This window comes from Jaculus jaculus, chromosome 16 (assembly GCF_020740685.1).
Source record: "Jaculus jaculus isolate mJacJac1 chromosome 16, mJacJac1.mat.Y.cur, whole genome shotgun sequence".
Classification (NCBI taxonomy): Eukaryota; Metazoa; Chordata; class Mammalia; order Rodentia; family Dipodidae; genus Jaculus; species Jaculus jaculus.
This window is the reverse complement of record NC_059117.1, coordinates 23269984-23283911: the sequence shown is the minus strand read 5'-3', so window position 1 is coordinate 23283911 and position 13928 is coordinate 23269984.

Here is a 13928-nt window from a genome sequence, read left to right as displayed (position 1 = left end):
TCTGTTATATAGTTAAAAATAAAAAATATTACCTTAGTTTTGGCCACAGTCTAATTAAATAACATATTAAAAGCATTTTTGTTCCACAAATGCCATAAGAATATACTCCAGTGAAGGTTTCCAGTAAGGACATGTTTGCACTCATGTGACTAAATAAAATAAGGGAGAGGAGTAATTAAATATAAAAATCTTGTTATAGTTACCTTTAGTTTTCTAATCTGTTAACTAAACTTATTCAAATTTGTATATTTTTTAAGTATTTTGGTTCTTAATTGATGTGATAGTATCTAGCATTAAAGATAACTTATTAAAAGGTATGCCAAGTGTTTTGGCACACATCTTTAATATCAGCACTCAGGAGGCAGAGGTAGGAGGATTTCCAGGAGTTCAAGGCCACCCTGAGACTATATAGTGAATTCTAGGTCAGCATGGGCTAGAGTGAGACCCTACCTCGAAAAACAAAATAAAAAGATATACATATAAACTCTGAGTAATCATTTAAACTATTGTATTATATACTTTATATGACCAGAGGAGGTACTGAAATCTCAAATGCAACTAATTCTAAGAGTTGAAGTTTCAAGTCATGATCTGAAACTCCATGTTCTTCAATGAGCAAAACACCAAATATTAGGTGGTTCTTTCCCTCAATACCAAAGAAGGCTCAGGCTCAATACTGGATGCACACCCAGCTAATTAAATGGACAGAGCATTTTGACCAGTGCACCACACTAGGAAAAGCCCCTGGTAACTACGGATTCTGTTGGGTAAATTCACTTATTTTTGGGCCTCATTTTACAAGTGTGAAGTTTTGATAACATGGTTTGGTTAGCAATATCACTATAATTATTTTTATTTATTTTTTATTTATTCGAGAGAGAGAGAATGTGCATCCTAGGGCCTCCCAGCCACTGCAGACAAACTACAGATGCTTGTGCCCCCATGAGCATCTGGCTAACATGGGTCCTGGGGAATTGAACCGGGGTCCTTTGGCTTTACTAGCAAATGCCTTAACCACTAAGCCATCTCTGCAGCCCTTACTTTCCTTTTGAATCAGGATCCCCTGTGGGAAGTCCAAACCATTTTCCTCTAACATATGAAATTATTATTTAATTAATAGAGATAAGTATATTGTATGTTCATTGTTTTATTGCTTTAAATTACCTGATTTCAGTGGAAAAGGAGTGGTTTGTAAATTTATTAATTTTTTGAGGTAATCTAAATTTCCAAAACTTTAAGTGCTATTTAAAAAGCCCAACTACTTTAAATTATTTTTTCCACCATTAATCTGTTAATAATACAAACTTTAAGATCTACAGGTGACAGGAATCATCCCTGTGGAACGTTGCTGTACTTGCTTACTCTGTACCTATTGTGTTGTTTCTTTATGATCTGTGTAAAATACTGAAAAATTTGTAACAGATGCATCATGGAAAGTTCTTTAAATAAAAAAGAAGAAAATGCATTTAAATTACATCTAACTTTTTATGATGCAGTTGTGAATTAGGTCTTTCTTTTATTGGTAATTAGAGTGTAGAGCAGATGGTGCAAACTTTGGCAAAAAGTAATGATATTTCCAAACTAACATGCTGTCAACTGATTATTCACAAGGTAGATTCATTCCCATTGATTAGAAGTCTGTTCTAAAGGTTAGGACATAAGAAATCTTCTTCAGTGATGAAGACATGGAGTTTCTCGGGCAGAAAACAGCTTTACTGAAAACAACTTCATTAAGTCTTTGGAGAAATATTCCTCTCCATTTTCACTCTCTCTTCTCTATCTCTATTATGGTTATCTCTATCTCCCCTCCCAATTCAGCTGAAGTTACCTCAACCTCACAATCATCCTATGTATTCCTCCACAGTGTTTAGCATACAAGCACATGCTTCCCTGTCCTGCACTACAATTTATTTTGGTAAACCATTGCAACTATGATACAATCCTCTAACCCAATTATTCACCAGCATGTGAGGAACTGTCTAGTTTTGTCATGTTTTACCCCCAGATTCTCTTTCTTCCAGGTCTAACTCTCCAGTGGAACACAGATATTTGGGTGGACCAAAAGAGCTCAGCAGGAGCTAGCATACCTCTTCTTGTTTATGGAGTTGGCTTTGTTCAGACAGCAAAGTAACAAATGACTCATAGGATCTGGAAGCCCCTCCTAATGCAGAAAACTGTATAATAAACTAAACTGCCACAGTGATTTCCAGAATTCATCTCCTAATAGGTTGGAAAAACCCATGAACATGTCATGTTTTCATGGTCTACGTGCTTGGCAATCCAAGGATGAAATCAACCTGGAGGAATTTTCTTTGAAGAAAAAAATAAGCAAGAATCATCCTTCAACTATTCTGTTCATAGCAGCTAAAATCCTTGGTTCTAGACACTTACCAAAGTACCTGAACACATCATCTTTAAAGGATGTCCTCATTAAGTGAATATGAAATTCATTCAATAAAATAAATTGCACTTTGCTTAGACTGTCAGTGTCTTATTATTAAAAAGTCTCTAACATGACAAGAGAGTTACAACTTACTTATATATCCAAATTATACAATTTCATGTATATTTAGAGTAAGTCATTGCTAAAGCCATCTTCAGACTTTACAGAGAAGATATCATGTTATCATACTTGATATACACAACTTATCAAATTACTCACAACAATTGAAAAGAAGTAAAATTTGGGCTGGAGAGATGGCTTGGCGGTTAAGCGCTTGCCTGTGAAGCCTAAGGACCCCGGTTTGAGGCTCGGTTCCCCAGGTCCCACGTTAGCCAGATGCACAAGGGGGCACACGCGTCTGGAGTTCGTTTGCAGAGGCTGGAAGCCCTGGCGCGCCCATTCTCTCTCTCTCTCCCTCTATCTGTCTTTCTCTCTGTGTCTGTCACTCTCAAATAAATAAATAAATAAATTTTAAAAAAAAAAGTAAAATTTCACAAGAGAAATTAGAAATATTAATCAACAACCTGGTAAACATCAAGAGAAATCCCCAGTAATGAAAGAGCAAATTACATTGTATAAAATACCATGTCCAGATATAAAATAAATCATTCACTCATTCAGTTATTTGAGGCAGTAGAATTCTCAAAAATGAAATGTGAATGAGAGTTTAAAGTTATATTGGCACCTTGATATTCATACTTGGGTAATTTTAGAAGCTGTGAATTTGTTATTGCTACTATGTTAAACTTTACAGAACTGAAAAGTATTTCTAGCTATAGACATGTCAAGTTCTAAAATGTTCTTCAAAAATATATTTGTTAATAATATTCCAGGTTTTTATAAGTAGATATATTGTAAGTCTAGAATAGAATAATTTGTAATGCAATTTTCTAATGGTCAGGGAGCTGAATGCTTTCACAGTTGTCCTGGCTTTTACAAAGTGTATATGCACTCAGCAATTGACATCGAAAAGGATCATATTTAATCATATTATCAAGCATAAAACATAGTTCTTTCTCAGTTCAGTAAAGATAAATTATATAAGTATCTATGTGGCATAATATTTTAAAGGAGTTCATACATCATCAAATACTGAAACTTATTTCTCAGAAGGGAATTTAAGCAGTAATTTCATCATTACTAAAAATAAGGGAAAAGTCATACCCCAGCTCTGTAAACTGACACTCAATGAGCAGTTCATAAAGAACTGTTTACATAGGTCTTTTCAAGAGAGTACAGTGTAAAAGAATGCAATAAGCTCTAACCCTAGTTGAACCCTAGTCTTGGTTCATAAGCAGAAATGTATTTTTTTAAACTTACTACTATACTTAGAATTGATATGGGAATGTGGCAGCTTAGTGGTTGAGTGCTTGACTTGTATACATGGGGCTATATGATCAACAAATATAATAAATACGAAATTTACAAACAAATCTACATTATGCCCTTAGAATCTAGTAAAAAGAAAAGTAATAGATAATAAATTATAAGATATTAGAGTAAGAAGATAATTATAAACAATTTAAAACACAAACCACAAAATTAATTTGGTCAAGAAACAATAATCTGGGCTGTAGAGATGGATTAGAGGTTAAGACATTTGCCTGTAAAGCCTGAGGAACCAGCTTCAATTCCCGAATACCCATGTAATTCAGATTCATAAGGTGATGCATGTGTCTGGAGTTCATTTAGAATGGCTGGAGGCCCTGGGTTATTCTTTCTCTCTCTTCCCAATGGTGTCTATTTCTCTTTCAAATAAATAAATAAGTGAATAAATGAATAAATAAATAAAATATTAAAAAGAAAAATCTACAGAAACAGTAATATAAATTACCTTAGCACAGGCAAAAAATAAAAAGACTAGAGAATTATTCTTGGTATTAAAGACAAAGTAGTTTGCTATGAAAATAGCTTCAGAATCCCATTTGATGATAAATGAGGAGAAAAAGCTATAGATCTTGAGCAAAGCAGTAATATAGCCCATTAATTACATATCCATCTAGGTGGCAATTCTGTTATGAAAACAATCAGAAACCCTAAGATTTATACACCTAAGTATATCCAAACCATACTGTTGGAAGGTACAAGAAACTAAGTAATACTGTAGTTGAGCAAGGCATAAATCCAAGTGATTAACTGAAGAAATAGGATAATAGGAGAATTTTTAAAAGGCAGTTGTGTTTTTCAAAAATCACTTAAATCAAGATGTTGAAATAATTTTCACAAACCCAAATTGACAAATGTCAAAACAGTTTATAAAATCAAATAAATAACATTCAATATGGCATTGCTTATTTATATCTAAAATTCTAAGCCACAAGTAAAATAAGAAAACTGGTATGGGAAAAGCCAAAATCAGTGACACTTATAATCTCTGTCTGATACTATATACACATATATTTTACATATATTATATATAAAATACTAGAAATGATAAAGGAAGCAAGCATTTGCATTCTCAATCCTTACCAATCTTATTTTTAAGATTAAGTATAAGAAGTAGTAACCATTAGTAGACTTTATCTACGGCCTTAAAATAGCCCTGTCCCCATAACTTCAAGCCCAGACTAGAGTGAATTACAGGTCAGCCAGAGCTAGTGACACCCTTTCTTTAATAAAATAAATAAAATATCTCTAAAGTGTATGTAAAAACATACACCTCCTATTAAGGATTACAAATGAGAAAATAGTAAAACATCAATGTGACACACTTTTTACAACCATTATAAATGACCTAAATTCCCTAATAAAATTCAAAATACCTAATTATATTAAAGATCTAGCCTAAATGTATGCATTTTCAAAACTGTAAACATAAAATTAAGTTAACAAAAAGGATTCATAGACCTATCAATCACACAGAAATTATTCATAAGTGTACATAAATTTTATAACATATAAACAACTATTCAAATATCCACTTTTAAGAATAACATAATTACTTTATTGCTTCCAGGGCAAATACACTGAGACCCAGGGATTTCTAACTATAACATGTATTAATACTAATGAAAATAAAACTATTGAAAGTGATAAATACTCAACATAGCTTTACATGGATTAATTTCATGTGTTACTCTATTATCTCTAATTAGTAAAAATTGATAGCCGGGTGTGGTGGTGCACACCTTTAATCCCAGCACTTGAGAGGCAGAGGTAGGAGGATGACTGTGAGTTCGAGGCCATCCTGGGACTACATAGTTAATTCCAGGTCAGCCTTTAACAGAATGAGACCCTACCTTGAAAAACCAAAAGAAAAAGTAATTGAGTTTTACTCATATCAGAAAGACATCAAGAAAAGTTACATTATAAGACAATTTTCAGGCAAATAGAATATGAGGGAATTGTGGATACTGTGAAATGACCAAACATACAGATCATGGGTATACCTGAAGGGGAAGAAATCCAGGACAGAGAAATAGAAGAAATATTACACAAAATTATTGAAGGAAATTTTCCCAGTCTTGCAAAAGAGAGACTCAACCAGATACAATAAGCTCACAGAACACTAAACAGACAGGACCAAAGAATAAATGCTTCAAGGCACATCATATTTACAACTGAAAACAATGAAAATAAACAGTGCTGAAAGCAATAAGAGCGAAACAACTCATTATGTATAAAGGCAGTCCCATCAGAATTACTTCCTAATTTTCAGTGGAAACCATGAAAACCAGGAGGTCTTTGAATGGAGTACTACAAAGCCTAAAAACTATGGCTTTCAACCCAAACTACTGTACCCAGTGAAAGCATCCCTCATCATAGATGAGAAAGGAAAACTACATGACAAAAGCCAGCTCTATGATTGTATAAACACAATGCCAAATCTATAGAGAATACTTTAGGATATGTTACACAGAGAAGAGTCAAACAACCAACCTCAAGAATCTACAGGATGATGAACATGATAACTAAACCTAAAGCAGGCATGGAAACATTCAAAGTACAAAATGCCATAAACACTCCAGCATAACAGGGATTAAATCAAACCTCAAAGTTCAAACGTCAAGTTTTAATGGACTTAACTCAGCAATAAAAAGACACTATTTACAGAGTGGATCAGAAAAATGGACCCATTCAATCTTTTGCCTACAAGAAACCCATTTCACCATTAAAGCTAGAAACCTCAGGGTGAAACAATAGAAAACTATTTTCTAAGGAAATGGAAACAGGAAACAAGTGAGTGTGGTTATATTAATATCTGACAAAATAGAATTCAAACCAAAAGTAATTAAAAAGAACAAAGAGGGCCATTTTCTACACATCAAGTTAATAATCCAACAAGAAGACATCACAATCAAACCTATATGCAAGAAACACAGGTGCGCCACATTTTATAAAACAAAACCTACATGACAACAAATCAGAAATAAACTGAAATGCTATCATAGTAGGAGACCTCCATATCCCACTGTTATCATTAGACAGATTATCCAAGCAGAAAATCAACAGGGAAGTAATAGATCTTAACAACACCATAGATCATACATCTAACAGAACCTTCTGTCCCAATTCTACAGGATACATTTTTTTTTTTTTCCTCAGCAGCCCATGGAACTGTCTCCAAAATAGATTATAAATTATGGCCTAAAGCATAAACCCATAAATTCAGGAAAATTGATGTAATTTCCTGCATCATATTATACCACAATGCTTTGGAGCTAGGAATTAACATGAGAAATTGAACTAGCTCCTGGAGACTAAACAATACCCTGTTAAAGAATGAAGGAGTCATGGAAGAAATTAAAAAGGAAATTGTAAAATTTCTTCAGCTGAATGATAATGAACAAACAGCATGCTAAACCTTATGGGAAACATAAAGAAAGAAGTCATAAGGGTAAAATTTATAGCACTAAATGTCTTCATAACAAAGACAGAAAGATCTCAAATTAATAACCTAATGATCTACCTAAGGCATTGAAAATACAATCCAACCTTAAGAGTTCCAGATGGAAAGAAATAATTAAAATCAGATCAGAAACTAATGAAAGGGAAACTAAGAAAACAATTAAAAATGATGAAACAAAGAGCTTGCTCTTTGAAAAATTAAAAAGATTGATAAAACCCTGGCCAATTTGATGAAATGACAAAAGAGATGTCTCAAATTAACAAAACTAGAAAAAGAGAGACATCAATGAAATTAAAAGAATCCTCAGGACTTATTTCTAAGAACTTTACCTCAAAATATGTGTCAAAGAAATCACCCATTTACTCCATTTCTTTCAATATCTACTTAAGCTATGTCAAGAACAGACAAATCTAAATGAACCGATTACATTCATCAATATTGAAAATGTAATCAAAAACCTCTCCAAAAGGAAAAGTCCAGGACCTGATGGACTCTCAGCCAAATTCTACCAAACCTTCATCATACAAATTAAACTACTTTTTCTCAAGGTTTTTCACATAATTGGATAACATGAAATGTTCCCTAACTCCTATGAAGCTATCACCACCCTCATATGAAAATCAGATAGAAATACAACAGAAAAAGAAAAAACACAGACCTACATTCCTGATGAATGTAGATTAAGGAACCTGAACCAGATCCTTACAAACCTAATTCAACAACACGCTGAAAGCATCATCCAGTGTTATCAAGGAGCCTTCATTCCAGGGATTCAGGCATGGTTCAACATATGGAATTCAATTAACATAATATACCACATAAATAAACTTAAACATAAGAATCACATGATCATTTTGATAGATGCAGAAAAAGTCTTTCACAAAATACAACTCCACCTCATAGTCAAAATGCTAGAGGGACTAGGCATGGAGGGTTTATAGCACAACACAATAAAGGCTATATATAAAGTACCTGAAGCACAAATTATTCTTAATGGGGAATGACTCAAGGAGTTCCCATTAAAATCAGAAGCAAGATAGGGGTTCCTACTCTAACCAATACTCTTCAGCATAATACTAGAAATCCTAGTCCAAGAAATAAGGCAGGAAAAAGGTATAAAAGGAGTACAAATTAGAAAGGAAGTAGTCAAACTGTCCCTATTTGCAGATGACATGATCCCATGCTTTTGGCCCAAAAGGCTTTACCATAAAACTTCTAAAGGTGATAAATTGCTTCAGCAGTGTCAAGATAAAAAAATGACACACAAAAATCCATACTCTTCCTTGCCAAAGATCAATCTACAAAGAAATCAGTCTGTCCCATTTTCAACAGCCACATAATAAATCAAATACCTTGAACTAAGATTAACCAAGAGAGTAAAAGACCTACATAATGAAAACATAAAAACAAAGAAATTGAGGAGGACATGACAAGATGGAAGATCTTCCATGTTCCTGGATAAGAAGAATTAATATTGTGAAAATGGAAATTCTACCAAAAGCAATAAGCAGATTCAACACAATACCAGTAAAAATCACAACATAATTCTACAGAGATATAAAAATTAATCTCAAAATTTATATGGAATGGCAGAATACCTTGAGTGTACAAAATTATCCTAAGCAAAAGAAACACCACTGAAGGTATCACAATACCTGATCTGAAGCTAAACTACAAAGCCATAGTAACCAAAATAGCATGGCACTGGCCTAAAAACATATATAGACCAATGGAACAAAATTCAAGATCCAGCTCTGAGTTCAAACAACTATGCTACTTGATCTTTGACAAAAGAGTTAGCAACATACACTGGTAAAAGGACAATATCTTTAATAAGCAGTGCTGGAGAAATTAGACAACAACATGAAGAAAAATGAAAATATACACACTCCTCACACCATGCACAAAAATCAACACCAAATTAACTAAAGACCTCAACATAAGAGCTGAAACTCTTAATTGCCTGGAAGAAAAAAAAAAATAATAGAGGGAACTATCCACAGTATAGGACAATACACAAGTAGTCTAGGAAATCAATCAATCAGTGGGTTCTCATGAAACTAAAAATATTTTGTACAAACATACTGTCAACACAACCAATAGATTGCCCACAGAAAGGGAGAAAAATCCCACCAGCTATACCACTGATAGAGACCTAATAGTACAATCTACAAAGAACAAACTAAGCAAGTAGAAATGAAACAGCTGGGGTTGCAGGCATACCTGAAAAGTAACTCAAGGTACAGATAATAGGGATGGAATTGTTTGGGTGAAAGGAATTGGGTGTGTGTGGGGGTGGGGGGGGACACAAAAAAGTATATACAAAGACTTCTGGTTAATATGGCCGCCACCTAGCCACACCTCACCTTGTAGGAAAGGAAAGACAAGGCAAGATCTTGGGGATTTTAGGGTTTTGGAGATCCTAGTAGACCTCCAGTGTGAGGATGTGAAGTAGCAAAGATGATTCCCATGTTCTTAGGTAGCCCAACAGTCCCCAACCCCCTAAAGCAGCCCTCCCAGCCATCCCACCAACAGATTCCTCCTGTACTACCCACAGGCTAGCATTCCTCCTTCAGTTTTCCCACCACTAGGGTCCAGCACACAGGGACCAGGTCCTCCTGCACTTCCTGCAGGCTACTCGCACCCAGGCCAGCAGACTAGCATTCACCCCTGCCTCCCTGGGTTTTCCAGGGACCTCAGAGTGTGGCCTCCATCCCACCCGCAGCCCGGCCATGTGTGGACCAGGTCCTCTTGCATGACCCAGAGGCTACTCAGACCCAGTTCAGCAGGCTAGCATTCCCCCTCCCTCCCTACCACCAGGACTGCCCATCCCCCCCCCAGTGCATCACCTGATCTGCAGCAGTCCCATCAACCCCCTGCTACAAGTTTCAACAGACCCTGCTGTCCCATGTCCTCACAGCTCAGCATCACAGAACCACCATGAAAGACCATATTCCCTATCTCTGATGCCCCTGCTGCAATACCAGCCTGCTTTGTCCTATTTCCTCCCTGTCCCCTCTGGCCACCTGACCACAAAGACCTATACCCCAAACTGCTGACCAACAAGCCTCTTCATCAGGTCCTCTGGCCCCCACTAGAGCCTGGTGGGTTCCTTCCCCTGAGCAAATAGCCACATTCCATTAGAAGCTTACTCAAAGCAATCATAAAAGGGAATAATTACTGAAGAATCTTCAAGTTTAACTACAGCTTCCTCCTAAATTAGAGTCCTACACTGTGATGGACAGACCACGGCACAAAAGGAATAACATGAAAAATCAAATGCAACTAAATCCAGCAAGATTACCCAGTTCCACAATGGATGTCTGTAATCAAAACATAGAAAAGACAATAGAAACAGAACCCCAAAATGAAGATACAAGCTATGCAACTCTGGCAAGCAATTAGCAAGCAGAACTTGCAGAAAATCAACAAAGGTCCAATAATTGTATGAATGCTGTCCTCCCTAGATTGGACCTAATAGAAAAGAACAAGGAAAGGTTCTAAGGACTGTTAAATAATCTGATAGAGAGTTAGAAAAAAGAAAGAAAGAGAGAGAAAACCTCAAAAATCAGTTGGCTAAGCTCAATGAAGACATAAATAATTGCAAGGATGAATTCCAAGAAGAAAATCAGAAAATGATATAAAAGTGAACTCGACAGAGGGTTGGATATTAGGCATAAAAAGGCTGTAGAAAATACAAACAAAATTGAATGAGTCCAAAACTCTATAGCAGCTCTCAAGATTAGAGCCAACCATATGGAGGATAGAAACTCAGAACTGGAAAACAAAACAGAAGAAACAGTACTTGAGTCCTAATATTTCAATACGTTCAAAATTTTTTGTGAACAGAACATGAGGGAACTATGTGATACCCTTAAATGTCTCAATATTCGGATCATGGGAATACTAGAAGGGGAAGAAATTCAGACCAAAGTCATGGAGAACTTATTCAACAAAATTATTGAAGAAAACTAGCCCACCGTCTCAAAAGAAAGTCCCATCAAGTTACAAGAATCTAACAGGACTCCAAATAGACTGGACCAACGGACAAATTCTCCAAGACATATTATCATTAAGACACTAAATATCATAACAAAAAGAAAGTCTTAGGCTAGGGAGAAATAGCACATTACATATAAAGGTATCCCCATCAGAATTACTTCAGACTTCTCAATGGAAACCCTGAAAGCCAAAAGGGCCTGGAATGGTATATTGCCAAGTCTAAAAACTTCTGCATTCCAACCCAAACTACCCTACCCAACAAAAGTATGCCCCATATTAGATGGAGAAAGAAAAACTTTCCATGATAAAAGTCAGCTTTACAACTATATGAACACAAAGCTAAGCCTACAGAGAGTACTTCCCGGAATTCTCCACTCAGAAGGGTCAAACAATTAACCTCAAGTACCTATAAGAAGCAGATCACAATAATAAAACTCAGAAAAGGCAGAAAAATCTACCAAGTCCAAGAAAACACCAAACCACATAAACCACCACAATATTGCAGAGATGAAATCTAAAACCTCACAGTTATTACCCTGAACATTAATGACCTTAATTCATCCAGCAAGAGACATAAGCTAACAGGGTGGCTCAGAAAATTAGACCCCTCAATCTTCTGTCTTCAAGAAACCCACCTAAACACTAAAGACAGACATCTCCTCAAGGTGAAAGGGTAGAAAATGATATTCCAAGCAAATGGAAGTAAGAAGCAAGCAGGTATAGCTATACTTATATTGGATAAAATTGACTTCAAATCAAAAGTAATCTAAAAAGACAAATAAAGCCACTTCTTACTTATCAAGGCAATCACCCAACAAGACAATATCACAATCATTAATCTTTATGCACCAAACATGGGTGCACCACAAATCATACAAAACCCTACTTGACAGCTAAATAGAAATAACCACCAACACCATCATAGTTGAGGACTTATATATTCCAATATCAGCAATAGACAGATCATCCAAACATAAAATTAACAGGGAAGTGAGAGAGGTCAACAACACCATAGATCAATTAGACCTAATGGACATCTACAAAACATTCTTCTCAGCAGTCCATGGAACCTTCTCTAAAATAAATCACATACTGGGCCATAAAGACTACCTTCATATAGATAGATAGATAGATAGATAGATAGATAGATAGATAGATAGATAGATCGACCGACCAACATAATTCCATGCATGATATAAGATCACAGTGTTGTATTGCTAGAAATCAACAAAAGATGTACCAGGAGTCTCACCAGCTCCTGGAAAGTGAACAAAACACTTTTAAACAATAAATGGGTAGTTGATGAAAAAAAATGAAATTGCAAAATTTCTAGAATTGAATTACAATAATATATCATACCAAAACTTATGGGATACCATGAAATCAGTCATAAAGGGAAAATTCCTAGCACTAAATGCCTTTATTAAAAAGATAGAGAGAGATCCCAAATCAATAAACTAACCATCCACCTAAAGGCATTGGGAAAATAAGAAGAATCCAACCCCAAAAGCTCCAGACAGAAAGAAATAACTAAGGTCAGAGCAGAAATTAATGAATTAGAAACTAAGAAACAATTAGGAAAATTGATCGAAGAGCTGTTTCTTTGAAAAAATAAACAAGATTGACAAACCCCTAGCCAATATGTTCAAGTGAAAAAAGAGAGCTCACAATAGACATAAGTGAAAGTGGGAGAATCATCAGGACTTATTTCCAAAACCTATGCTCCACAAAACTGGATATTATGGAGGAAATGGGTGAATTCCTGGATACATACCACCTACCAAAGCTAAAATCAGAGCAGATGAGTCTCTCTTAAACAAACCCATTACACCTATCAAGATTGAAAAGATTATCAAAAACCTTCCCCAAAAGAAGAGTCCAGGACCAGATGGCTTCTCAGCTGAATTCTATCAAATCTTCATGGAAGAACTGAAACCAATTTTTTTCAAACTGTGCCACATAATTGGAGAACAGGGAAAGCTCCTCAACTCCTTCTATGAAGCTAGTATCACCCAAATACCAAAAACAGGCAGAGATGCCACAAGTAAAGAAAACTATAGGACTATTTCCCTGATGAACTTAGATGCAAAATCCTTGCAAACCAAATTCAACAACACATCAAAAGCCGTATCCCCCTTGATCAAGTAGGCTTCATCCCAGGAACGCAGGGTTGGTTCAACATACAGAATTCTGTCAATGTAATACACCACATCAATAACGTTGAACACAAAAGTCACACGATAGTTTCAATAGATGCAGAAACATGTGGGGGAACTCTTAGGGAGAGAAAAAAAAAGAACATTTTTGTGGGATTTACTCACAGAACTACAGACATGTTAACAGAAAAATCCCAGCAAGTTCCCACTTTCACATTGGCAGGAAGTGGAAAGAGTAAACAAAGAACAGCCATCCTGTTGGATTTACCAATCCTCTCCTGAGGTTTCTACCCAACTTATTTAAAAATATATATCCACATGAGATCATTTCACACCTTTATTAATAATCACCAAGTCTTGAAATTGCCAAGAGTTCCTTAATTTGTCAGTGCCTATACAGTGAAACATTTATTAGGACTAAAAGGAATGAGTTTTCAGCTTCATAAATACATGTATGAATCATGCATTCATAATGTTA